The 27,133-nt window shown below is 46.1% G+C and overlaps 1 protein-coding gene across 1 annotated transcript in view; it reads left to right on the plus strand.

The window, feature by feature from the left end:
• The first annotated feature begins 5,555 nt into the window (after positions 1-5,555).
• The window catches only part of LOC147025255 (ubiquitin carboxyl-terminal hydrolase 17-like protein 6), a 75,292-nt gene continuing 53,714 nt past the window's right edge, over positions 5,556-27,133 (plus strand). Inside the window, exon 1 of the mRNA XM_085883678.1 lies at positions 5,556-5,631. The gene's annotated coding sequence lies outside the window, so the exon portion shown is untranslated. The remainder of the gene's footprint in view (positions 5,632-27,133) is intronic.

Consider the following 27,133-nt stretch of genomic DNA (forward strand, 5'->3'; position numbering starts at 1 on the left):
TCACAACACCGAGAAGTCTACATTGTGACGTCATAGAGCACATCAGTGCGGTGTTTTGCGAATTCTTGAAATTCGCCTTTTCAGAAGCACGTTTTCAGAGAGAGATTTCGAGAGAAATAATTATGACCCACCGACAGAAGACCACGTTTCAGAATCAGTGTGATCAAAACGAGGCAGAGGAAAACACTGGTATGTTCATATGTTTGTGTGTGTGTGTGTGTGTGTGTGTGTGTGTGTGTGTGTGTGTTCATATGTGTGTGTGTGTGTTCATATGTGTGTGTGTGTGTGTATGTGTGTGTGTGTTCATATGTGTGTGTGTGTGTGTGTGTGTGTGTGTGTGTGTGTGTGTGTACGTATGTGTGTGTGTGTGTGTATGTGTGTGTGTGTTCATATGTGTGTGTGTGTGTGTGTGTGTGTGTGTGTGTGTGTGTGTGTGTGTGTGTGTGTGTGTGTGTGTGTGTGTGTGTGTGTGTGTGTGTGTGTGTGTGTGTGTGTGTGTGTGTGTGTGTGTGTGTGTGTGTGTGTGTGTGTGTGTGTGTGTGTGTGTGTGTATAAGATGTACTGTAACACGTCACGTATAACGAATGTGTGTAAGAGAGGGAGATAATGTCGTTTTCTCCACACTCGCTGAAATTTCCTTTCTCTGCCCGAGAAATCAGATAAAGCAGGATGGAATAATCGAATTACAATGCTGGTTTTATTTTCATGAGAATGTATAAAGTCCCTTCGGGACTTCGCACTGTGCTGTGTCACGTGATTGGGTTTTCGTATATCATTCTTCGCCCGCTAGGGGTGGCAGGAGTGTACTTCTGGTCGCGTAATAAAGCGGAGTAGATGCTGGCCCGCGTGCTTCTTGCGTCCCACTGCACCGCGTACACTCTAGTTGGCGACGAGGATGGTTGAATGCGGACTTGTGCCCGTTTTCGACGGGAACGACTTCGAATTGTTTTCGGAGCAATTGGAATGCTATTTCCACATGAACGATGTGGTCGACGAGAGCAAGCAGAAGTCGATCTTGCTCGCTTCGCTTTCGCCGGAGCATTATCGGCTGCTGGGTGATTTAGTGGCACCGAACAGGCCCCGGGATGACGAGCTGTCGTTTCGGGACATTGTGGAGAAAATGAAAGCACACATGGCGCCGGAGAAGTCATTACAGCTCGCTCGATTCCAGTTCGATCGCCTCTCGAAAGGGGCAGAGGAACGCGTCGCTGAGTTCGTGGCGCGGATTAAGCGTTCTTCCGTGGCCTGCAAGTTCACGGCGGGAGAGCGTCCAGCTCAGCTCAGAGATCGTTTTATTGCTGGTTTACGAGATGCGAAGATGGTTTCAGCGGTTTTACGGCTGAAGGATGAAGCCATTACATTCGACTCGGCGGTCAGCACGGCTACGGCGGTCGAGGGGACTCGCGGGGATGTTCGAGCCATCACCGGCCACGCGGGGTCGCGAGCACCCCGGGACGCGCGCACGACCTTCGATGCGGGTCGGACGTCGCCACGCGGCCGCGCGTGCGGCGGGGTGACCCCGCGGACATGCTTGGGATGTGGAGGTCGACACCTGCGCCGTGCATGCCCGTGTAAAGGCAACGTGTGTTTGAATTGTCACAAGGTGGGTCATTTGACGCGTGTGTGCCGTGGGGCGACGGCCACCGTTAAGGTCATGGACGGCGATGTGCGAGGCGACTCGGGGCGGAACCGGCGGCCGTTGTTGAGCCTGTTTTCAATTGGCCCGGCGACGGCGCGCCCGATGACGGTGGAAGACTAAGTGAACGAAACGCCGATCACGTTCCAGGTCGATACGGGAGCAGCGGTGTCGCTCATCGGCGAGCAGACCGCGCGTAGACTCAACGGCTTGAGGCTTATCAGGTCCAACCTCACGCTGTTCACGTACACCCGCGAGAAGATAACGCCAGTCGGGATGGCAGACGTGTCTGTGCGGTACCAAGGCCAGGTCGCCACGCTTCGGGTGTACGTCGTGCGGGGGAGGGCACCGTCTCTCCTCGGCCGAGATTGGATGGCCCGCATCAGGCTAGACTGGGCCGCAGTTCACCTTGTGCAACCCATGCCGAGCCAGTGGGAGGATCAGTTGGAGGAGATTCTTCAAAGACATCAAGGGTTGTTTAGCGACGACCTTGGGAAACTCAAGGGCATGGAGGCGAAACTCTTCTTGAAGGAGGGGGTGGTTCCTCCATTTTGTAAACCGCGTCCGGTGCCGTATGCCCTGCGGGACAAGGTCAAGGGTGAACTGGATAGGCTGGAGGCCTGTGGAGTGATCGAACGGGTGTCGTGCTCGGATTGGGCCACCCCGGTTGTCACGGTGCTGAAACGGAATGGAGACGTCCGATTGTGCGGGGACTTCAAATCCACGGTTAACCCGGGGCTCAGCGTGGAGCAATATCCACTGCCGTCAATCGATGAAATATATGCGCGATTGGCGGGGAGTCGATACTTCATGAAGCTAGACCTGTGTGATGCATATTTTCACCTGCCGATGGATCCCGGGAGTAGCGAGCTTTTGACAATCAACACGTGTCAAGGACTCTATCGATATACCCGACTCTGTTTTGGGATTGCTTCGGCCCCAGCTTTGTGGCAGAAAGCCATGGATCAGGTTTGCATTGGCCTGCCCGCTCAGACCTACCTGGACGATGTGCTCATTGCGGGGAAAACGGCGGACGAGCATCTTGCGAACATTTCCCAAGTGCTGACGAAGCTAGAAGCGTGCGGCCTGCGCTTGAACAGGGACAAGTGCGCGTTCTTCAAGCAGCGCTTGGAATACCTCGGGCACATCATCACGCCGGAGGGGCTGTTGAAAGGTCCTCGGAAGGTGGAAGCGATTCAACACATGCCACCGCCTCGCGACAAGACGCAGCTGCGCTCGTTCATTGGCATGGCCCAGTATTACCAAAGGTTCGTGCGCGGGCTCAACTCACAACTTGCGCCGTTAACACAGTTGCTCAAGAAGGACAAGCGCTGGGCTTGGGGGCCTGCACACCAGGCGTCGTTCGACCACGTCAAGCGGCTGCTCACAGAGGATACGGTCCTCGTGCACTATGAGCCTGCGCGTCCGCTCCTATTGGCATGCGACAGCTCTGCATATGGCATCGGGGCAGTGCTCTCCCACAGGATGGACGATGGTTCCGAGCGGCCTGTTTGTTTTGCATCCCGGACCCTGTCCACAGCAGAGCACGGATATGCCCAGATTGAGCGTGAGGCTCTCAGCCTCGTCTGGGGTGTGCGGAGGTTTCATCAATATCTGCTGGGGCGGCATTTCACTTTGCAGACGGATCACAAACCGCTGCAATTCATCCTGAGACCCGAACGTGGGGTGCTGGTGGTAGCAGCCGCGTGAATACAGTGGTGGTGTCTGTTTCTGGGTACTTACGATTATGATATTCAGTTCCGGAGCACCGATAAGCATGCTAACTGCGACGGGCTCTCATGCTGGCCGTGTGCGGAGGGTCCAGCTGTGTCTGAGTTGAGTGACCGGGTCGATGTGTTCGCGCTGGGCCAGGTCCAAAGCGGGCCGGTCACGGCCAGACAGGTCGTGGTGGCATCGGCTCGTGATCCGGTGCTTGCCCGTGTCGTCCAGGCGATTTCTACGGGGAATTGGAGCGATCTGCCTTCGACACCGGCGTTTCAACCTTTCACGTCACGTGCAGCGGAGCTGTCGTTGGTCCAACGGTGCGTAATGTGGGGAATGAGGACCGTGATTCCACCGAAGTTCAGGCAGCGGTGTTTGGAAGAACTGCATGTCAGTCACCTTGGCATCGTGAAGACCAAGAGTCTTGCTTGTAGCCTGTTGTGGTGGCCGGGGTTGGACAAAGACATTGAGCAGTTGGTTAAGCGTTGCACCACGTGCCAGACAGATGCTGATAACCCGCGTCGAGCTTCGGGACTATGGCCTGCCCCAGAGAGCTTGGCAGAGGGTCCATGTAGATTTTGCGGGACCGGTTAATGGCAAAATGTTTTTGATTGTGATCGATGCATTCTCTAAATGGCCGGAGGTTGTAGTAATGCAGCATACTTCAGCAAGCATTACGGTAGAGAAACTGCGGACGATCTTTGCTAATAAAGGGTTGCCGGAGATCCTGGTCTCTGATAACGGTCCGCAGTTCATCGCGGGTGTATTTGATGAATTTATGCGCCAGAATGGTATTCGACATCTAAGGTCCGCACCGTATCATCCTGAGACGAATGGCCAAGCTGAGTCGTTTGTCAAGATGTTGAAGCGGGTTTTGCGCAGGGGGGGATTGCACCTGTGCAGGCGGTGGTCGGTGTCTTTTTGCTCCATTACAGGAACGCAGTTCATCCTGTCACGGGTGATTCGCCGGCCATTCGTCTCTATGGACGGGCTTTGCGGTCCAGGCTGGATTTGCTGTGACCTGGAGGGTCGGGGAGTGGGGCTATGTCGCGTCCGACGCTGCTGCGCAGCTTCGAGGTGGGGCAGCGGGTAATGGTACGCGATTATTTCCACGGTGCCAAATGGGTGCCGGCGGTGGTCTCTGGGGTGCTGGGGCCGGCGAATTACATGATGCGGACTGATGGTGGGGATGTGTGGAAGCGGCACGTGGACCAAATGCATGATCGCTGTTCAGCGTCACCCCCCCCCCCCGCACACCTCCCTGGGCCGAACGATGCGGGACCCCCACCGGTAGTATCGCCGGCACCTGACGTTGTATCGCCGGGGCTGGTTGGGCCGACGCCGAGGGGGGCTTCGCCTGATGCCGTCCTACCCGGGGACGTCGAGCAGGCTGGGCGGTCGGGGGTGGCTGGTGTTGCGGAAAGTGCGAGTCCGGCGAGGGTGTCACCTCGACCGAGCCGGGAGGCATCTGAGCCTGGGCTGTCTGGTGGCGCTGCCCGTCCGAGGCGGGTCAGGGTGCGGCCGCGGTACTTGGAGGATTATGAGTGTTGATGGGTTTCAGATGGTCATGTTGTGATTGTCCATTCATCGTGTGACGGGTCATTTTACGAGGGGAGGAGTGTGCTGTGTCACGTGATTGGGTTTTCGTATATCATGCCTCGCCCGCTCGGGGTGGCAGGAGTGTGCTTCTGGTCGCGCAATAAAGTGGAGTAGATGGCGGCCCGCGTGCTTCTTGCGTCCCACCGCACCTCGTACACTCGACGCACTTCCATATACCTCCGCGGCTGTGTGTCAATGGCGGCTCTTGTTAACTTCGCCCGACAATCTTGTGGCTTCTTCCGTAGGATTTGTTTATTTATCGTCGCATGGAAATGTAGAGTTTGATAGGAAATGCTCGTCATTATAACGAGACCTTTTGCGAGAATCTATCTTAATATAATGGAGCAAATGGAGATGGTTGTGTCCGTTGGATTTGGAGCAAGACAATCTTCTTCTTCTTCTTCTTCTTCTTGTTCTTCTTCTTGTTCTTCTTCTTCTTCTTCTTCTTCTTCTTGTTCTTCTTCTTGTTCTTCTTCTTGTTCTTCTTCTTGTTCTTCTTGTTCTTCTTCTTCTTCTTCTTGTTCTTCTTCTTGTTCTTCTTCTTCTTCTTGTTCTTCTTCTTCTTCTTGTTCTTCTTCTTCTTCCCCTACTTTGTGGTTCGAGCATCCGGTCTGAGTTTGAGACGTCGGTGGTTAAACCCGGCTCAATCAATCATACGAGAGACATTAAAAATGGTACGTGCTGCTTCCCTGCTCATCATTAACAGTAATAGAGCACAAGTGTGAGAACGTCGCCACGTCGGAGCGAGTGACAGAAGCGACGCTCTGACGTCATCATTCTAGATCAAAGCGAATGATAACTGTGGAATTTTGTGTCGACAAACGTGTTTGTTTTGAACCACCCGGTTGAAGTTTTCATTAAAAGATCATGAAGTCATGTTTTGAGTTCATAGTTGAAAATTGAGTTAACTCATTTGACCAAAAGTTTGTAATGTTGCGATTTATTGAGGTTGTAAAAGGATTTTTTCGTATCCGTAAGGCCTAAGTTCCTTCAATTCATTTTTCCTCACCGTATCTAATCATTCTTTATGAATTGTATTTCCTCCCTTCCTTCCTTCCCTCCCCACCCATGCTTGATGTTGGTTTAATGGTTTGCGTGGTGGGCTTTGGATCCTCGGGTCCTCTGTTCGAATCCCGATCAGCTCTTGAATTAATACCAGGTGGGGTTGACTCTGCCTGTCATCCTTCCGAGGTCGGCAAAATGAGTGCCAGCTTGCTGGTATCCTGTGTCGGAGTGGCAACCCATCCAGGATTGTACCCAATAGCCAAGGAGACTGCTTCGGCAGCACCAACGCTCTGCACAGACAATGGTCCCTCTCTGTCTCTGTCTCTGTCTCTGTCTCTGTCTCTGACTCTGTCTCTGTCTCTGACTCTGTCTCTCTCTCCCAACCCGCCATCTCCTCCGTCACGATTCCACCATTCCCTCATTTTATTTGCTTGTGGTTCGGGGAATAAACCCATTGGTTTTACAAGAGCTTAAAGGTCCCATGATGCTCAAAAGTTTCTGGTTATTTATATATTAACTTGACCTTCCTGGTGAAGAAATCACCCATGTTTCTTTTTTAAAATAAAAAATGGGATAATTAGACCAATATTTCGAACATTTCTCGTGCTTTTCACAACTTGCTATGCCCCGCCCCTCAAAAAAGTTGAGTTCAGCGAACCGCAGGTCACGTGACCGTCGACGTCATCTCCAGAACGCGACTTGCTCAGAGTCGATTGATTAGACGTTAGGCGCCGTATAAAGTACGTACAAATGAATTGTGCACATGTTGTTTGCTATCTCACTGATCGTCTTAATTCCTGTGATTGTTTGACGGAAAAGAAATTCTGCTTCTGAGCCGTGTATGCACAACAATCACGGCGCAATTATTTATCCCTTTACTACCTTATCGTAGTCGTGTACAAATCCAATACATGTATGCACAATAAAGGGCTATACCATGTCCACAAAATATAAAATGTGACTGTTGAACCTTTCCATTAAAAAAGAAACTTACAGGGACATACAAGTAAAATACTAAAGACAATTCTGAAGACAACGATGGTTCACGAGCGTTATTTGACGATGTAGATTGTTTCAGAAGTCAAGGATGAGACAATGTGATAATTTTTGACCAAGTTATAAAAATGATCAACATGATGTGGTACGAGTGACAGATTATTAGCTGCAAAATGTCGAAAACCCGTTTTCGTTCAACAACTTTCAAAATTTGACCTTTGCATAACCTTTAAAGGTCCCAAAACAATGTTGTGGACATTAAAATAAGGAAACAGGATACGTGCTATAGCTTATTGGAGTTGGTTCGTCGAAGAAGGTCGAAAACCCGGTTCGATTCCCACAACTTTGAAAATTTGACCTTTGTAACTTAAAAAGTCAAGCATTATGACCTTTAGTGCAAAACTTCCTCTGGAACATTCCAGGAACAATATAACGTCATATAGGGTATATGGCATTTCGCATTCCTCAGATTATCCAAACTGTGATGAAATCAACGTAAAAACAAACTTGAAGGAGGCGCCACGGGCAAGGTGTTCGAGATAGAGAAAAATGGTTTTAACACTTTAGGTGGGGAATGACCTCAAGATTATGCATAAAAAATATTGTCATCCGAGCTCTCAAAGTTTGGGCGGTCTGATTTTTATGTCAAAATTCGAAATTTTCTAAGTTCGTGACCTTGTGACGAAAATGAAAAATCGAGCTCCATGGGGCTATGCAGGTGCCATTGGGCTAACCAAATACCGAAACATCTGCCACATTCGACAAACCCCCGAGGAGAAGATGCAAATTGAAATCGGCTACCCCCTAAAAACACAATTCGCAATTTTCTAAGTTGCGTGACCTTGTGACCTTGGGACAAAAATGAAAAATCGAGCTCCGTGGGGCTATGCAGGTGCCATTGGGCTAACCAAATAACGAAACCCCTGTCAGATTCCACAAACCCCCTAGGAGAAGATGCAAATTGAAAAACCCACGGAGCTATGCTCGGGACAGACACAGACAAACAGACAGACAGATTTACAACCCTTTTGATACATTTGGTTAACAGAGGGCCCTGCATCAACAATTCCTTCCCTGATTGTGACTACCACTTTGATCGTACCAGGACTAGGAGGTGGTATGAGCCACTAGCCAGTCTTCTTCTTATTCCTCGTCTTCTTCTTTTTATTCTGCTCTTTCTATTCTGCCATTTCTAATCTCGGTTATTCCTCATCTTTCTTGTCTGGGACTTCCTGTGGGATCTGATTAATTTGGTTTCTCTGAAGGGTAACGGAAATAAACATGTCGCGGGTCATCGCCGCATGTTATTACAGGATCCTGGACTCTTTGTTAATGCTTTGAGAGGCTGATCTATCAGCAGGTGTTAAATATCAAAGTGGTTGTCCTGCCATGGACATGCGATGTGATGGTCCGTGCAACCATTTTCATTGCATTCCTGATGCCATCAGAGTGGTGTTATTATGACAATGTGTTCGCACGAGTTCATGGGACACTGTTGAGTGTATTGGAATGGCTTGTAAGTTTCTGTGATTGATGGACTACCTTTCGATGTATCATGTACAGTTTAAGGCATTATTATTGTGTGTGCGTGGGTGGGTGCACATGTGCATGTTCGACAACTCCAACAACATCAAAACTCCTGCTGTATGCCTTGTGGACCTTGAATCTCCAAACTTTTGTCATCTGGCTTAAGATTTGTCTCCCGACCATCTTTCTCTGATTCACTTCCTGCTCTCCCAATTCTACAAACTTTATAGCTTTCTTTGACTAGCTGAACTCTTGCCATGAGGCCATGACATCCGAACACCCTCAAGCAGAATTTCTCTATCTCAGAGACTTCAATGTACACCACAGGGAGTGGCTGAAATCTTCCCATACAGATGCTGGGGGGGGGGGGGGGGGGGGTGAAGCTCTTACATATTCCATTCTTAAAGATTTGGAACAAATTATCACCCACCCTACCCATATCCCAGATCGTCATGACCACACTACCAATACTGTGGATTTATTCTTCACTTCCAATCCATTGCATTACAGCTACACAATTTCACCTCCAATTGGTTCTTCTGACCACAATCTTGTGAACATCACTTTACTTACCACCACTTCCTCTCATCTGACTGCTCCGACAAAACGCCAGTATTGGCATTTCATTAATGCTGACTGGACTGGTTTACAAAACTTCCTTTCTGAGTTTCCCTGGAAAGACTAAGGCCTCTCCTCGGGCGCTGCCTCTATCTCTGCTGGACGTATAGATGAGGTTATTGTTGCAGGAATGGAGGCTTAATATTCCCTTCTCTTTCAAGTCTATCTCTCCAACCAATTATAATTGGTCCAATAGTTCCTGCTCTGCGGCCATTCGTGCAAGGGATGTCGCATATTGGACGTGGAAAAACTCTTCTTCCTTCGACTCGCATTCAGCTTTCATATCCGCCAGAAATCATTGCAAACATGTTGTTCGTAAGGCGAAGCATTCCTTTATTCAAAAGAAATATGACAACCTCTCATCTCCTTCCACGAATACATCTTTCTGGTCCTTAGATAAAAGTATCTCCAACAACTTCTGTCGCTCTACCTTTCCTTCACTTTTCCGTTCCGATGATACTATCGCTGTCTCTCCGACAGATAAAGCAACTCTTTTTGGTTCACTTTTCTCCTCACTGGATGATTCTACTATTCCATCTACCTCTGATGCCCCCCTCACCAATCCTATGTCTCTCCCTATAATCTCTTTTCATGCAGTCAAAAAAAAAATACTCCTCTCTCTGGACATAAACAAGGTCGATGGGCAAGATGGCATTCCTCCCAGTGTCTTGAAGGAATGTGCTTCAGAACTTGCCACCCATAATTGCTCGTTTGTTTCGTTTTTGTTTAAAAACCCAAACTTTTCCGCTTTCCTGGTAACATGTGTGAGTACAGCCTATTTATTTTATTGAAGGGTGATCGTTCAAACCATTCTAACTACCGTCCAATTGCTCTGACTTCCACTGTTTCCAAAGTCTTTGAATGTCTTCTCAATTCCCATTTTCTCAAGCATATTGAATCTTGCAGTCTTCTATCTGATCACCAATACGGCTTTCGCAAGGCAAGATCTACAGCTGATATTGGTTCACGAAAAAATATTTTCACGAAAAAAATAAGTGACCACTATATTCGTTATTGGTGTGTGTCTGTCTGTCTGTCTGGACACACACACACACACACACACACACACACACACACACACACACACACACACACACACACACACACACACACACACACACACACACGCGTTTGCAAAACACTGCAATGTCCGTCTGTCTGTCCCAAGCAGAACTCCCTTGGTTTTGATCCGATCCTAATAAAATTTTGCTGGGAGATTTATATCATGATCTAGTTGTGTTTTCCTGAGAATGGGCGTGGTGCGCCCATTATGGGCGGAGCCACACCCAAAAAACATGTGTTTTTTGGGGGTAGCCGATTTCAACTTGCATCTTCTCCGAGGGGTTTGTCGAATCTGGCAGGGGTTTTTGGTATTTGGTTAGCCCAATGGCACCTGCATAGCTCCACGGAGCTCGTTTTTTTTTTTTTTTTTTTTTTTTTTTCCTTTTTCGTCCCAATGTCAAGGTCACAAGGTCACGAAATTAGAAAATTACGAATTTTGATATAAAAATCATACGACTGCCCAAACTTTGAGAGCTCTGATGACGATATTTTTCTGCATAATCTTGAGGTCATTCCCCACCAAAAGTCTTGAAACCATTTTGCTCTGTCTCGAACACCTTGCCCGTGGCGTCCCCTTCAAGTTTGTTTTTACGCTGATTTCATCAAAGTATGGATAATCCGAGGAGTGCGAAATGCCATATAGCCTATATGACGTTATATTGTTCCTGGAATCTTCCAGAGGAAGTTTTGCACCAAAGGTCATAATCCTTGACCTTTGACCTTTATAGTTCACAAAGGTCAATTTTTCAAAGTTGTGGGAATCGAACCGGGTTTTCGACCTTCTTCGACGAACTAACTCCAATAAGCTATAGCACGTATCCTGTTTCCTTATTTTAATGTCCACAACATTGTTTTGTGACCTTTAAATGTTATGCAAAGGTCAAATTTTTTAAGTTGTTGAACGAAACCGGGTTTTCGACATTTTGCAGTTAATAACCTGCTACTCATACCACATCATGTTGATCATTTTTATAACTTGGTCAAACATTATCACATTGTCTCATCCTTGACTTCGGAAACAATCTACATCGTCAAATACCGCTCGTGAACCATCGTCGTCTTCAGACTTGTCCTTTCTTACATTCCTCCCTGTCTTTCCCATCTGCCCCCTCTTCCCTAACTCAATCTACATCTCGTGTCATCACAGCCACCTCTTGAAATTCGGATTTGGACAAGATCTCCCAGTGGGGCAAATGTAATCAAGTTAAGTTTAATGCTTCAAAAACGAAATTTCTTCTCATTCCTCTCTCTAAAACTCCTCTCATCTCTCCAATCTCCTTTGAAAGCTCTGCAATTTTACCATGTTATACAATAAACTTACTAGTTATTACTCTAACTTCAAATTTATCCTGGAATCCACACATTACGCAAATAGCTAAATCTGCCTCGAATATATTGGGAGTCCTGTTCAGATGTCGAAGATTCTTCTCCTCTGAACAGTTGCTCCAACAATATAAAGGATTGATTCGTCCTTATATAGAGTACTGCTCTCACATCTGTGGAGGTCCCAGCTCCACATACTTACTGGGCAGAATGGAATACAAAGTTATTTGACTTGTCATCTCTACCAATGTGACCTCAAAACTTGACCCACTCAAATTACGCCGCATCGTAGGCTCTCTTTCTCTTTTCTACAGGTATTACTTCGGTTTCTGCTCGTAAGAACTTGCTGCTTGTGTACCTCCACCATTAGTGAGACCAATGAATACTTGACAAGCCACTAAATCACATGATTATTGTGTGGCCATTGGCAACTCAAGGGTGGGCAGTTACGATGTTTGTTTGTTCGACTCCACTGCCAAACTCTGGAACTCTTTACCTTCTCACATCTTCCCAAACACTTATGACCTTCCCTTTTCAAAAAGCAGACTTTTTACTTTCTCAAAAACTCTTAGACTATTCTCTCGTTCCTTACTTTTCTATTCATGCAGTTCTTTTTGTTTAAGGCTTGGCCTCGATGAGGACTATTCAGTCCGTGCCTGGAGCCTTCAACATCACAAAAAAATGTGTGTGTGGTGTGTGCTTGTGCAAGCGCACACACACATGAGTGCAGCAACAGTATGTACAAACTTTTCAGCATAGCAGTTGTTGTCTTGATTGAAAACACAACATTTGATTTTTCTATTTAGTGGCAATCATAAGTTTGTGGAACCGCGGACCAAATGCTTCACTCATCAATCGGCTTTGTTCTCATTTGAACTCATCAGCATGGCATACTACAACTGCAATAATTATGAGGCAATTGAGATGTTTGTGATTAAAATATCATGAGGATGTTGAATGTTAGGTCTTGAAAGTCGCAGGAGATGTGGAACTCGCAAGCTCCATGTAGAAAACAGCACAGTAATAAACAAAATGGGAAATGTGCAGCACAAGTTATTCAAATGTTTGTTTGAAAGTATCAGTAGGTATAGCTTCTACTGCTGCTTTTTATACGTGGCAGAGCTTGAGAATGGTGTAACCTGGAGTGCAGGATGAGCAGTCATATGTAAGACATCCTTATGCAAGTAAAATAAGTTTTTCTCTCTTATAAAAGATGTTGGAATAGCTCATAATGCTAAAAAGCAAATATATAAATAATGTAGGGATAATTGCATTATGGTAAAACTCAACACGCCAACATAACTTGCAGCACCGGGTGAGGCATCCCTCCATCTTCTTTCATTTTGAACAAATGTTTGTTATTTAACTTCAAATGAATAGTTCTGGGTAGGATTTACAACCCTTACCCGACCACTGGATATGTTGGTGGTTACAGGGGATCGGGGGAGTCTGTGTTGTTGGGAACTTTCACAATTGTAAGTAGACTAGTAAAGGTGCCCATCTTTGACTGGCGTAACTGGCAACATATGGTAAAAGACAGATAGCATGAATGTATTTTAAACAATATATCATATCATTTTTATCCATTGATTATCATTCAGGTTTTCCCCTTCGACTGTCCCGCAGTCGCTCCACTTCAATGACATTACCACGTAGTTTAGTGACTACACAACGTGTACCATTCGTGAGTTCCGGAGGACCCATAGAGCGCATTAAAATTACAGGGCACCCTACTTTAAAGTGATCCAAAAGGCCGGATCAGTTTCGTGTGTGTCCGACATGTGTCCGACATACATATTCATATCTTGTAGATTTTAGCTGATTCTGAAACTGTTAACAGCATGTCGATCGGATGGTTCTGTGATTTTTCTATGGTAGTAAACAGAAGTACGACTTAAGCCTGTATGCCGCTATGCGGAAACCCGAGGACCTAATATTTCACAACAAACTAAAAACTCACAAAATTTGAAGATATTTTAAATAAACAATTTATTATAATATCAATTAAATATCATTTTTATCCATCGATGATATGAATTGTTCTGTACAGCTATAGTTGTTCTCCTGGGATCTGTGCATCCATCCACGATCTATGTTCTAATGAAGTGCAGTAGGAATAATAAAAACGGCACTGTGCGGGAGTGTAGGTAATCTCTCCAAAGCTCTCGGAAAGCCTTAAAATGCATCACGATCGGTTTTTGTGAACAGATATACGGACGGACGGACATCGAGACCGGTTTTATTAGGTCATCATGAAGGTACCGCTTGATATTACGCATTGAAATAGAGATATGAATACTCAAGTGAGTTTATTATATGTCTATGATTGATAGCTTATTGACAGCTCAATAACATGAGCGATTTACGATGGCGTATAGCGATTAATAATAACATACTCTACAAAAGGTTTTACGAACTCATCTTAGTGGTCCTGTAAAAAATGGGAAACATTTTTATTTCTTTTTTGTGCAATAATTCCTCCCATTTTGCAAATGGAGAACATGAACTGTTTAACTACCATAATCATCAAAACGAATTTTGAGGGGCCTCTTATGGAAGACAATAATATCATCTATATTAATATTTCGGCACGCCCCTTTTTTTTGTTCCACCATCAGATTTTCCACCATCACATTACTTTTTTGTCAAAGCTTGTTTCATTTCATGCAGTAACAAAAATCTGATGGTGGAACAAAAAATGGGGCGTGCCGAAATATTAATATAGATAATAATAAGATTTAACTACCATAATCATCAAAACTAATTTTGAGGGGCCTCTTAAGGAAGACAATAATATCATTACTATATATGTCAAAGCTTGTTTCATTTCATGCAGCAACAAAAATCTGATGGTGGAACAAAGAAAGGGGCGTGCCGAAATATTAATATAGAATGTAGGGATGTCTCATGTTGCTGCAACTTATGTAGCCATGGTTTTTGTAGAAATGTTCGATCTTATCATTATATGCAATAATCCCTCCTTCGTCTCCTTACTTTTTGGCATTGTGTCAAGCCATTCTGATATCTTATTAAACTCGAGCAAATATATTTAAATTTTCTGCCAAAACAGATGGCCACTTGAAATCATACAGGACTATCATTTGGCAATTAAATTTGCACTACTCTTCTGCTATTTTAACAGACTGCTCTCATTTCGACCTTTCCTTCATTCCTTGCCTAAAAAATCCAACTATTACAGCGCTTCTTCTCTCCATGCTCTGAATTCGCCTTCATTGCATCCATCAAGAATTGTGTTAAATCGCATCTCTGACCTAAAACTTTTAAAAACCACAGTTTGCCATGGATGCTCGCTTTCCATCAAACATTCTTTTTTTCCAACTTCAGTGCCAACTCACCCCCCTCACCCCTCACTCTCACTCTCAAAGCAACCATCCCACTCTTCTCCCTCCAAGCCTCCCTCTCACCTCTCTCAAAAACTCCCCCTCACCTTTCTCCCACCTTTCATCCCCCTCACTCTTCCTTCTCAAAGTTGCCCCCCTCTCATCCACCAACCTGCCTCCCTCCACTGCCCTCTCACCTCCATCTCTTCACTCCACCTCCTCAAATCCTCAACTGCCTTCTTCCTTGTCTCTTGTCCCCCTCTCCCCCAGCACCACAGAGCCTTTTCTCCTCCTCATTCGGCCCCCTCCCCTCGCTGTTCTGCAATACCCCACACTCCTTCAGCAACCCTCCTTACCTGCCCCCTCGTCCCTTGTCCTACCCTCCCCCTCCCCCTCCACGTCCTGCACCCAAAGCCTCCTCCCCTTCCTCTTCATTAAAAGTGTGGACCTCAAATATCCGGGGCCTTCGCTCAAACCTTTCAGATCTTTCCATGCAGGTTGCCACTGACAAACCAGACATTATCTGCCTAACAGAAACTTTCCTCTCCCATGACGTGTCTGACTCCCAAGTATCTCTCCCTGGCTACTCCCTCTTACGGTATGACAGACCTGAGCCTCGTCCTGGTGGAGGTGTTGCTCTCTTCATCAAAGACTCTATTCCTCACTCTCCATGCACTGCTCTCACTCCCCACACCCCCAGGAATACCTCTGGCTTCGGCTTCCCCTCCACTCCCACCTCATGTTTATATGTGTACTGTACCGTCCACCGAACAGTGATGACTCCATCTACACCTCACTATCCGAAAACATGGACCATCTTCTATCTTCTCATCCAAACTCTCTCTTCCTCTTATGTGGTGACTTCAATTGTCATCACGCCAGTTGGCTTGGTGTGGGTACCTCTCTCACCTGCCATGGCACCTCAGCAAAAGCTTTCTGCGACTCATTGGGACTGACTCAATCGGTCAACTTCCCGACCCGGATCTCAACCAATGGTACTCCATCTCTTCTGGATCTGGTTTTGACAAATTTCCCTGACAATATCTGCTGCTCTTCCTTCGCTCCAATTGGTTCTTCTGACCACGTCCTTGTCAAAGCGGACATCTCTCTGGCTGTTATCAGAGAACCACCTCACCGCCGTCGAGTCTGGCATTTCACTCAAGCCGACTGGCAGGGTCTCCGAGCAGCCATCAAACTTACAGACTGGTCTCCTATTACTACTTTCTCAAACATCAACTCATCCTGGGAATTCTTTCAAAGAAACTTGCTCTCCCTCATGCACAGATTTATCCCCTCTCGTGTTCAGTTGTCTTACCCTTCCTCCCGCCCTTGGTTTACTGAAGCTTGTGGCGAGGCAGTTGTCCTGAAACAACTTGCCTTTGCCTCATGGAAAGCAAACCCAACTGAGGGCAATCTCAGTTCTTTCCACAAAGCTCGGAACAAGTGTGTATCTACCCTCAGGAGAGCCAGAAAACAACATCTTTCTCATCTCAAGTCTGAACTCTCAAACCTCTCTCCCTCCTCAAAATCCTGGTGGCGTTTAATCAAATCTGTTTCTGGTGTATGTTCCCCCTCCATCCCCTCCCTTACCTCAAATGGCCGCACTGCTGATTCCACACGTGATAAAGCTGAATGTCTAAACTCGGTGTTTGCAGCTAAATCTTGTGTCCTAAACCCATCACTATCTCTACCCACTTTACCCAGTCGCACCCAACTGTCCCTGGACTCTGTATCCTTTTCTCCTGACAAGGTGGAGAGCTTGCTTTCAAACCTCGAGTCAGATTCTGCAACCGGTCCAGACGGCATCAGCCCACGTGTCCTCAAAGCCTGCTCTTCTGCTCTTGCTCACCCTCTCTCTGTTCTATTCACCCTCTCATTTGCCCAAGGTCATCTGCCATCTGCTTGGAAATCTGCTAACATCACTGCCCTGCATAAAAAAGGTGCAAAAACAGATCCCTATAACTACAGACCAATCAGCCTTCTCCCAATCATCAGCAAGGTGATGGAATCCATCATCGCTTCAGATATGAAATCCTTCCTCTTCTCCAATGGCCTGATTTCCAATCATCAATTTGGTTTCAGACCAGGTCACTCTACCCTGGATATGCTGCTTCTGCTCTCCCATCAATGGATGGAGGTCCTCAATGCCAGACAGGAAATCCGAGCCGTATCCCTGGACATATCACGTGCTTTTGACACAGTCTGGCACCCTGCCCTACTCACCAAACTCTCTTCCCATGGTATTCAAGGCCATCTCCACTCATGGCTCGCAGACTTCCTCTCCTGTCGCAGTCAACGTGTGGCCCTAAATGGAGTTCTTTCATCCCCTCTTCCTGTGCAGGCTGGAGTTCCTCAAGGTAGCGTTCTGGGCCCTGTTCTTTTTCTGGTTTTTATCAATGATCTCTCAGACTCTCTGGAAAATCCTCTATTTCTCTTTGCCGACGACTCCACCCTCTGCCGTACCATCTGTCATCCCTCAGACCGGCAAGCAGCAGCTTCTTCGCTCACTGCAGATCTGGATAAAATCACAAACTGGTCCAACATGTGGAACATGTCTTTCAATCCAGACAAATCTCACACTCTCACTATGTCTCTTCGAAAGGACCGTTTACAAAACCCCCCCATCCACTTTCTCAACAATCCTCTGGAAGAAGTCTTTTCTTTCAAGCTTCTAGGTCTCACTATCTGCCATGACCTTTCCTGGGAAAGTCACATTTCCAACCTCGCCTCAAAAGCCAGTCGCCGACTGGGAATCCTCCGTCGTGCCAAGTCCTTCCTCGGCCCTCTTGAGCTCCTGACCACTTACAAAGCTTTTGTCCGTAGCCTGATGGAGTACTGCTCTCCCCTCTGGGCTGGTGCTCCTGCCTCCCACCTTTCTCGGCTTAACGCTGTCGAAACCAGGGCATTTAAGATCATCGGCATCTCCCGCAATGAAGCTGAGTCTTTGGGCCTCTCACTCAATCACCGCAGGTTGGTCGGTGGTCTTTCTGTCTTCTACCGACTCCTCTCCAGCCTTGCCCCCCTGCTCTCTCTGCGATTTGTCCCCACTACATTTCCACAGGGCGCTCAAGGTCCGCCAACAACCCCCTTCTGGTAAAACTACCAAAATCACGAATCACTGCTCATCTTCACTCTTTCATTCCTCTTTTTTCCCGCCTTTGGAATAAACTTCCTCACTCTATTCTTTCCCATTCTTCCCTCCAGGCTTTCAAAACAGCTGTTCACCACCACCTCTTATCTTCCCCCATCCAAATCCTCGATCTTTTCTACCCCCGATAATCCACCCAAGCCCACTTCCTTCATTTCTCCTGCTTTCCTTCCTGAAAGTCCCTGTAATGTCCATCTTCTCTTCGCCATGTTCCCCGTCCCATCCCCATCCCTCTCCCTTCCACAGTTCACCTAATGTGTCTGTTCCCCACTGTTTTGTCCCTTCCACTCCCGCCCCTCTTGTCTCATGCCTCCTTGCTGTGAGTTATGTGTTTGCTCTCATACGAGCCTCGACCAAGGTATACAAAAAAATAAAAATAAAAAAAATAAAAAAAAAATACTGCCCTGGATTCACTCAATGACCATGCAATTGTAATTTATTGCTTCTTTTATGAACGTAATGTTAAGGACTCTTACACTCTCCTTTAAAAACCCACACACCAATTCGCACTGTCTGCCCACGACCCAGATTTTAATTCTTCATCTCTTTCTCTTAATTATTAATTTCACTTGCCCTGGTTTGACCTGCCCAAGTCACACCCTCTCTGCACTATTGCCTGTTTGACCACCTTTCAAAACAAGGTCATGTGCTAAACCCTTGTCTCTCCCCCCACCTGCCCCCAAACCCCTCTGTGGTATTTCCCATTGAAATAAATACAGATTGAATGATACAGTGAAGGGGTAATGAAAGGGTGTTTGGGTGCAGTATTAAGCCAAATGTCTTGTTATTATATTTTCCATTTACATTGACATCTCATATTTGGATGTTGCAAGCCTGGTGTTGGCGTAGTGGTTAGGGTAGCGGCTTGGGATCCAAAAGGTCCTGAGTTCAAGCCCCGTTGCCCGCTTGAATTAATACACACCAGGAGGTTGACTCAGCTTGTCATCCTTCCGAGGTCGGCGAAGTGAGTACCAGTGTACTGGCCCTGGTATGCCCCAGTTAGAATAGGTGTAATATATCCGTGTGCCGTAAGAGGCGACCAGGGTTGCGTCAGGAAGGGCATCCTGCGTAAAAACGAAGCCAAATCACTATGCGGATCATACGGATGATCCGCTGTGGCGACCCCTAACGGGAGCAGCCGAAAGAAGAAGAAGAAGATTTGCATGTTGCAAGCAAAGAAAAAATATATGGGTGTGTATATATCTATATATAGTGGGGCAACTTAGCTAAATATAGCATAACAATTGTGCATTTTGTGAGGAAAGCACCAAATTTGGCACACTCGTAGCCTAACATATTATGAATAGATTTGGATATTGGGCCATCTCAAATTCAGCCGCTGATGGCTGTGGCAGCCATTCTCCACTGCCATCAAAAATTTTGAGATGGCCCAATATCCAAATATGTTCATAATATGATAGGCTACTAGTGTGCCAAATTTGGTGCTTTCCTCACAAAATGCACAATTGTTATGCTAAGTTGCCCCACTAATATGTATATATATTTACATATGTATGTATATATATATATATATATATATATATATATATATATATATGTATATATATATGTATATATATGTATATATATATATATATATATATATATATATATATATATATATATATATATATATATATATATATATATATATATATATATATATATATATATATATATATATATATATATATATATATATATATATGTGTATATGTGTATATATATATATATGTGTGTATATATATATGTGTGTATATATATGTATATATATATATATGTGTATATATATATATATGTATATATATATATATATATATGTATATATATATATATATATATATATATATATGTATATATATATATATATATTCTTGTGGGCTGGGGGTCGGGTGAGAAGACCACTAGATGGGAGAAGCTATCTCGGTTCCCACCAGACTTGCCAGAATTGTAGGCCGTCCCACACGGATAATTTTGTGATGCGGTGGGTCGCTTAAATGAATGTGGACGCCAATAACTCAACCGCGTGACCTAGGGTCCTCCCGTCTTTGGGTTAATTGGGTTACCTAATTAATCACGTGGTTTAATTACCGGGGAACACGCCCTCGGTACGCCTTGTCCGAACCGGATCACTCTACCGAATCGGATCACTTTTCCAGATCGGATGTAGCCGAGCGACACTGCCAAGGACATATCGGCTAAAAGGAACGGATCATTGGGGATAAAGTCCCAGCTAAATGAGGATTCGGACCATGCTGGATCAATGGAAGAAAAGACAAAAACGAGCAGGGAACATTCCTAATGATAATTTATTAACAATGGGCGAGGAATGGTATGTGGCACGATCAAGATTTATTGGGGTGTGTTGTGCAGAGATAGGGGAGAGAGGTGTGGTGCAGCAAAGAAACAAACAACTTAAAGCGGACACAGAGCAGACTTAATGCAAAAATAATAATAACAATAACGATCTTCTGTAGTCTTACTTAAGCAGACAGATGCCAGCACACGCACACACACACACACACACACACACACACACACACACACACACACACACACACACACACACACACACACACACACACACACACACACACACACACACACACACACACACACACACACACACACACACACACACACAACCCGATGAAAGGAAAGGAGTTGAGGCTACGTCCTTGGTACTTTTCTGCTTGATAGCAAGACGCGCTACCAATATGTTTCGGGAGGGTGATGCTCCGTAGTGCGGCACGCGACAGCTGGCGCGTCGTCTCTGGCTTCAGCAGAGCATGTGGAGACCATGAGGAGGGGCTTGAGTGGAGAAGGGGTGGAGTCCAGGGTGCGTAGACGGAGTGGTAGGCGGGACCAGGTTGGCAGGTGGGGTGACGTCGTGTGGGTGGAGATGAGGAGGTGGAGTGCAGACAGCAGGAGGCGGGTTGTGCCAAGGGACGAGGGCGAGGGCGAGGCCAGATCGAGAGAGTGAAAGAAAAAGAGGAAAGACAAAGACGGAAGGTCTGCTCCGACCTTTATAGGACCTGCAGCGCGGGGGGAGGGGCCACCCCAAAGCGAACGTCATCACCTGAACCGGGCGCTCCGACTGGCCCCGACCCTTCACGTGGCCCGCTAACTTTGGCCGGAAACGGCCTCACTTCGTTTCCGGCAAGGTCATCCCGGACAGCGAACATATTTCGCTCCGACCCCACGACATGACACGAATCGCCCACACCGAAATTGGCATGCGAGTCGTCCTGCAAAAACCCCGGGGCCATGCCCTGGCAACCGGCCGAGGGTCCCGCATGACCACTCGGGCGTCCGACCAGCGCGATCAACGCGGCCCGCACTGTACATTCCCCTGCTCGATCGCAGCTTCGCTGGCCACAGAGACGAGAGGATGTTCACCATCCGTGGGGAATCCGCTGCTGCCAGCGAGGGCCAAAGGTACATCATAATGGATAAATCCATGCATCTTTTGTGAGCGGCGTTTCTGTCTGCCTTCGAGCACATTCTATACAGTGTGCGGGGATCGGCCATTACGTATGTGGTCAGCGCTCTCGTTCGCCCGATTCTGCGAACGTGTGCGGAGCGAACACGGATATGTATCAGATATTTGGTTGAAAAGGAACAAGCCGCTTCTACCTTGCACACGCGCATCCTGCCAAACGTGGTGTGGATTCACCTTTATCGACCTCTGTACGCGTTTCGTGCAGCATAGGCGTCGTGCTGGCTGTTTCCTGTGTTGTGAAAAACACCATTTGTGCAGCCTCTTCAGAGGTATTCATTCGCATGCTATTTTAATGCAACCGGTAATCTTCCCCAGATCATCGGAAGCTCAAGTCGATAATCCCGCACTGCAAAGCGCATGAAATGACTGGCTGCACACATTAGGTTTCGGGCTTGCTTGGGAACGTTGTTTCCTCAGAGTGGCGCCGCACGTGCTGTCCTCCATGAGGGCCCACCTCACAGTGAAGGTGCACGTGGCTGATTTACCTCAGGAATAATCACCTCACGGTGAAGGTGCACGTGGCTGATTTACCTCAGGAATAATCACCTCACGGTGAAGGTGCACGTGGCTGATTTACCTCAGGAATAATCACCTCACAGTGAAGGTGCACGTGGCTGATTTACCTCAGGAATAATCACCTCACGGTGAAGGTGCACGTGGCTGATTTACCTCAGGAATAATCACCTCACGGTGAAGGTGCACGTGGCTGATTTACCTCAGGAATAATCACCTCACAGTGAAGGTGCACGTGGCTGATTTACCTAAGGAATAATCACCTCACGGTGAAGGTGCACGTGGCTGATTTACCTCAGGAATAATGAGACGAAAAGAAGAGTCAAAACGAAATGAAGAAAAAATGATGTAAGCAAACCCAGCTATGAGATCATCGCAACGCATTCCCTTGTTGTCCCACTAGACAAAGGGAAAGGGACTATCTACACGTATAATAATGGAATAACTGTCTTGGGACCACTGTCTGGATGCATGCGGTTCCAAGAACCGCAACAATATACTAGTGAAGTATGCTTATACATTGTAAGCAGTAACAGACCGTGCTGCCCCATTGTCTCGGGTTGCTCACCTGCATTTGATTTTTCTTTTGTTTATTTTATTTTTTTTTTCATTTATTTATATTTTCATTCATGGACGCTTTTTGACGGTTTCTTGATTTTTCCCGGTGTGTCCGCTTCGATGTCCGTCGGCACTCAAAATCACTGTGCTTCCACATTGTCTTGCGTTGCTCACCTGCATTTTTATCATTTTTTAATTATTATTATTTATTTTTCTATCCCAAGAATAAGAATGGGTTCGAATCCCAACATCTAATTACTATATATGTATTAATTATGGATCAGATGTGACCATGAAATAGCACTCCTCACACAGAGGATGTTTGGGATTAATAAGATGGATGCAGAGGATGCATAAGGTGGATGAGATGGACACAGAGGATGCTTGGGGTGGAGAAGTTGGACACAGAGGATGCTTGGGGTTAACAAGTTGGACACAGAGGATGCTTGGGGTGGAGAAGTTGGACACAGAGGATGCTTGGGGTGGAGAAGTTGGATACAGAGGATGCTTGAGGTGGAGAAGTTGGACACAGAGGATGCTTGGGGTGGAGAAGTTGGACACAGAGGATGCTTGGGGTGGAGAAGTTGGACACAGAGGATGCTCGCAGCCATACAACCTCACATTTACATCGACGGAAGCAAAAAGTGACAACACGCAGACATGCACGCAAAAAAGCAATAACAATATGATCCCCCTGACTGGTGATCAGGGATTGTAATTAACATATCATCCATAAAGACTATTCAACATCTCTGACAACAAAGGAAATCTGTTCACTTTATTCATTGACCCTCTAAACATAGGTGGAGATTCCTCATTTACAAATGTCCATGTACTGGAAGGTGAGATATTTACAAAAATGTAAATTTCCATAATGGTGGAACCTAATTAGCATATAAATGCATTTACAACTATTTGCACTACTTTTACACAAACAGAAAAGTTATGTGTCCTTTAAACACCACAACCATCATTAGTCGCAGTTATGTATTGTATCAGGCCCAGGTAATTAGTTTCAATGATGAATTTGAGTAACATGATTTTCGAACGATTTATTGTGCTTTGTATTTTACGCTAATTAATCTACTTTAAAAATTCTAAAATTATTTTAAAAAAATCGCCAACCTGGCTTGTATCTGGCAACTGACATCGATCTATAATTCCAGCAATCTCTGTATATGTGTCTGTCTGTCTGTTTGTCTGTCTGTTTGTCTACAACCGCCGGTCCGATCTCATTGAAACTTGCCAGGAATATTGCCGGGGACCCGCGGATGTGCCTTTTTGAGGTTTGATATCGATCGGACGAGCGGTTCCCAAGTTACGGCCATTTATCTGTCGACCAATGACAGGACACGGTGCTATGACATCACGAATGACGTCACAATTAATGTTTTTATTTATTGCACGATCGACGGTCCGATCTGATTGAAACTTGCCAGGAATATTTCTGGGGACCCGCGGATGTGCCTTTTCGAGGTTTGATATTAATCGGATAAGCGGTTCCCAAGTTACGGCCATTTATCTGTCCACCAATGACAAGACACGGTGCTATGACGTCATTCGTGATGTCATAGCACCGTCACAATGTTTATTTATTTGTTTTTTGTGAATACATTTACAGAGTGAGGAGGGGTGGAGAGAGGGGGGTGATAGAGAGGGGGCGTCACAATTCGAGAGAGGGGGTGAGATAGAGGGGCGAGAGAGGGCTGCACATACTGGCACTCACCGACGGGCACGCACCTACGGGCTCGCTTCTACGGGCCCGTACTAGTGTGTGGTAATTGCAAGGAAAGAAAATGGAAATTCTTGCATTTTCGTGGGAATTATTGTCTTTAAGTCAAATTTAATCAACATGCAAATGAGCTAATTGGCAAAAACAAAATATATTTTAATACGTAAATGTATAAGCTTTAATTTGACACCAATTTTGTGATTTTATGTTTATATTTGACAGAGATATTGACATTTTGCCGATCTTTGTGAGATTCGTCTATTTTTGATTGCCATGGAAACAGCTTTATAACGCATAGTGCAAATGAGTTATTTTTCTGGGAACATCTTTTTCTGATACTTGGGATATATATGAACACTGTGGTATCAGTGAAAAATTGTGACGGGGGGTGCAAGGTAGGTCCCACTGGCCCCTGGCCTAGCTGATCACGTTCGCCTGACAAGAGTGGTTATCACGTTCGCCTCACACGCGAAATGTCCCCGGTGGTGGTTCTTTTGGGAAGCCAGTTTTTCATCTTGCCAGACTTCGCCCTGCCGGCCTCCGTTCGCCGGGAGCCCAGTCGTATGGACGCCTGGGCTGCCACAGGTCCGAGTCTCACCACCCCGTCAGCTCAACGTACCCGCACAAAGTGGACAGGTCCGAGTGCAGGCTCTGGTCTTCAGCTCGCCTTTCCCTCTGAGCTGGAGGCCTCAATAAAGGCTGTGTGTGTGTGTGTGTGTGTGTGTGTGTGTGTGTGTGTGTGTGTGTGTGTGTGTGTGTGTGTGTGTGTGTGTGTGTGTGTGTGTGTGTGTGTGTGTGTGTGCCCATCTGCAAGTAGGAATTGTTTCAGTGCTCTTTGCTGTACATACGTGCATCTCTGTATTCGGATAACTCTGTTTTCTTGCGTGCTCCCCCCTTTCCCCCATTATAAATAAATACCTTTGTTCAATGTATCAGTTCGTTTTTGTGTTTCTTACATTGGCTTAGCATAGTGCGTGTTGGTGAATTACAAAGGCTGTTGCCGCTTTAAAGGGACATGTGGACCGACGGGACTTCGGCATCCATCCGCTCGGGTTGTGCACTGGTCGGGCACGCTAACGGCTCGACTCGTACGGGTGCCGTCGAGGGTGTGAATACTCGGTAGCTCGCCATGTGGATCTCGACGTATTTTGAAGATTGGCAAATAACCCTGTACCACGTGGTGGAATTATTGACGATTCACGGTCCGGTTAGCGACCCGTATCCTTGGAGTTTTCCGAACGGTATGATCTAGATTCCGGGTGTTCGGTAGAGTCGACCCTACTGCTCCACCTTGCGGTCATGCTCGCGGCCGATATCCGGTCCGCAACATTACGTTAAGCAGGATAGGTAAGTTAGCTCCGGCTTGCTTCCCATTGCCCCTCCTGCTTTATTTCGGTAGGTTATATAGGTGTGAGTTAGTAAGTGGTAAGGCTGGTACAGTCGTGTCTGTGATATGCCTTGCAGGAGCTGCGGTACCAGAGGAGGGGGCATTGTTAGGTCTGAGGGGGGGGGAGGGGTTATGCATTCAAAGGATAATTGGAATGTTTAATTAGGTATGTCATGCTGTTTGAGTTATACCAGGATCTCAATGTAATTAAGTAGGGATTTAGTGGTGATCGACTATCCAGTAAATGTCCATTTCTTTAAGGGGGAAATGATAATTGTCACGTAATTAGATAGGGAGACGGGTTAGCGTAAGTGTTGATGCGAATTCTCTTTTAGTATTTACCAGACTTGCCGTGACGTGAAAGAACAGTGCTGTGGACGGATCCGCCCCCCCCCCCTGATGACCCCCTGATGACCCCCTCCCCGATTATTGTTATAAATAAACCCCTGTTAAATGTTCAAGTTCATTGTTGTGCTTTCCTTCATTGGCCTAGCAAGATGCGTATTGAGAAATAGTAAAGCCGTTCATGCCGTAAATTGTTCATTTGGTCCGGTGCGGCTTTGGTAACTTCCGCTCGGTTACGCTGGATCTGAGTCCGTGATAGCGACTCGATTCGGACAAAGTCGGCCGAGGGTGTGGTTTCCCCGGTAGTTGGACAGCGTGAGTACTTCAGTAAATTGGAATTAAACAAGTGGACTCTACCTCACTCCGTTGAAATATTGGCGACGACAGTCCTCTAAGCGACCCGTGACCTTTCAGAGTTGTCTGAGAGTCACGACCTAAATTCCGGGTGTTCGGTGGGAGACGTGATGGTCGTTTACCGACCCCCGGCCCACAACAATATCGCCTGTGTTTGAGTATAATATAATCCTTACTATAATTCAGACGTGTTTGTGTTTTTGTTTTTGTGGGTTTGTTACTTGTAAAATCGAATATTTTTTTTCAAGTATATTGGTCAGTCGATTTTGTTATTCTGTCTGTCAATCGCCAACAGGTCACAATTCCAAACCGATCATCACGAAACTTTACCAATTTGTTGGAGTAGTTTCACCCAGAAGCTTTTTTTTTAATTATGGGGTCGAAGGTCATCTTGAGGTCAAATTTAATAGTCATTAACTTGATATTTGAACAGGATTTGTGCAGTCCATCACTGAATTGGAAAAACTATTTTGAGGTCAAAAGCTCAAAGGTCAACACAAGATCAAACTTAAAATCATCAAATTTAATCTGAAAAAGTCAATTTTATCTGATTATCCTGAAAATTATGCAGCAATTGCATTATGCATCACTGAATTAGAAAACCAACTTATTATTGGGAAGGTGAAATTTGTTTGATAGATTTTGCAAGTATTGTGCTATACACGACGTCTTTTATTGTTTGTTTGTCATGCTAATCCTACAGTTGTGTTGTGAGCCAATTACATCCAGACTTGCAACAGAGGATCACCATGAGCCCAGTTAATG

This window comes from Eptatretus burgeri, chromosome 6, assembly GCF_056783735.1.
Source record: "Eptatretus burgeri isolate ZD-2024b chromosome 6, Ebu_testis_v1, whole genome shotgun sequence".
Taxonomy (NCBI): Eukaryota; Metazoa; Chordata; class Myxini; order Myxiniformes; family Myxinidae; genus Eptatretus; species Eptatretus burgeri.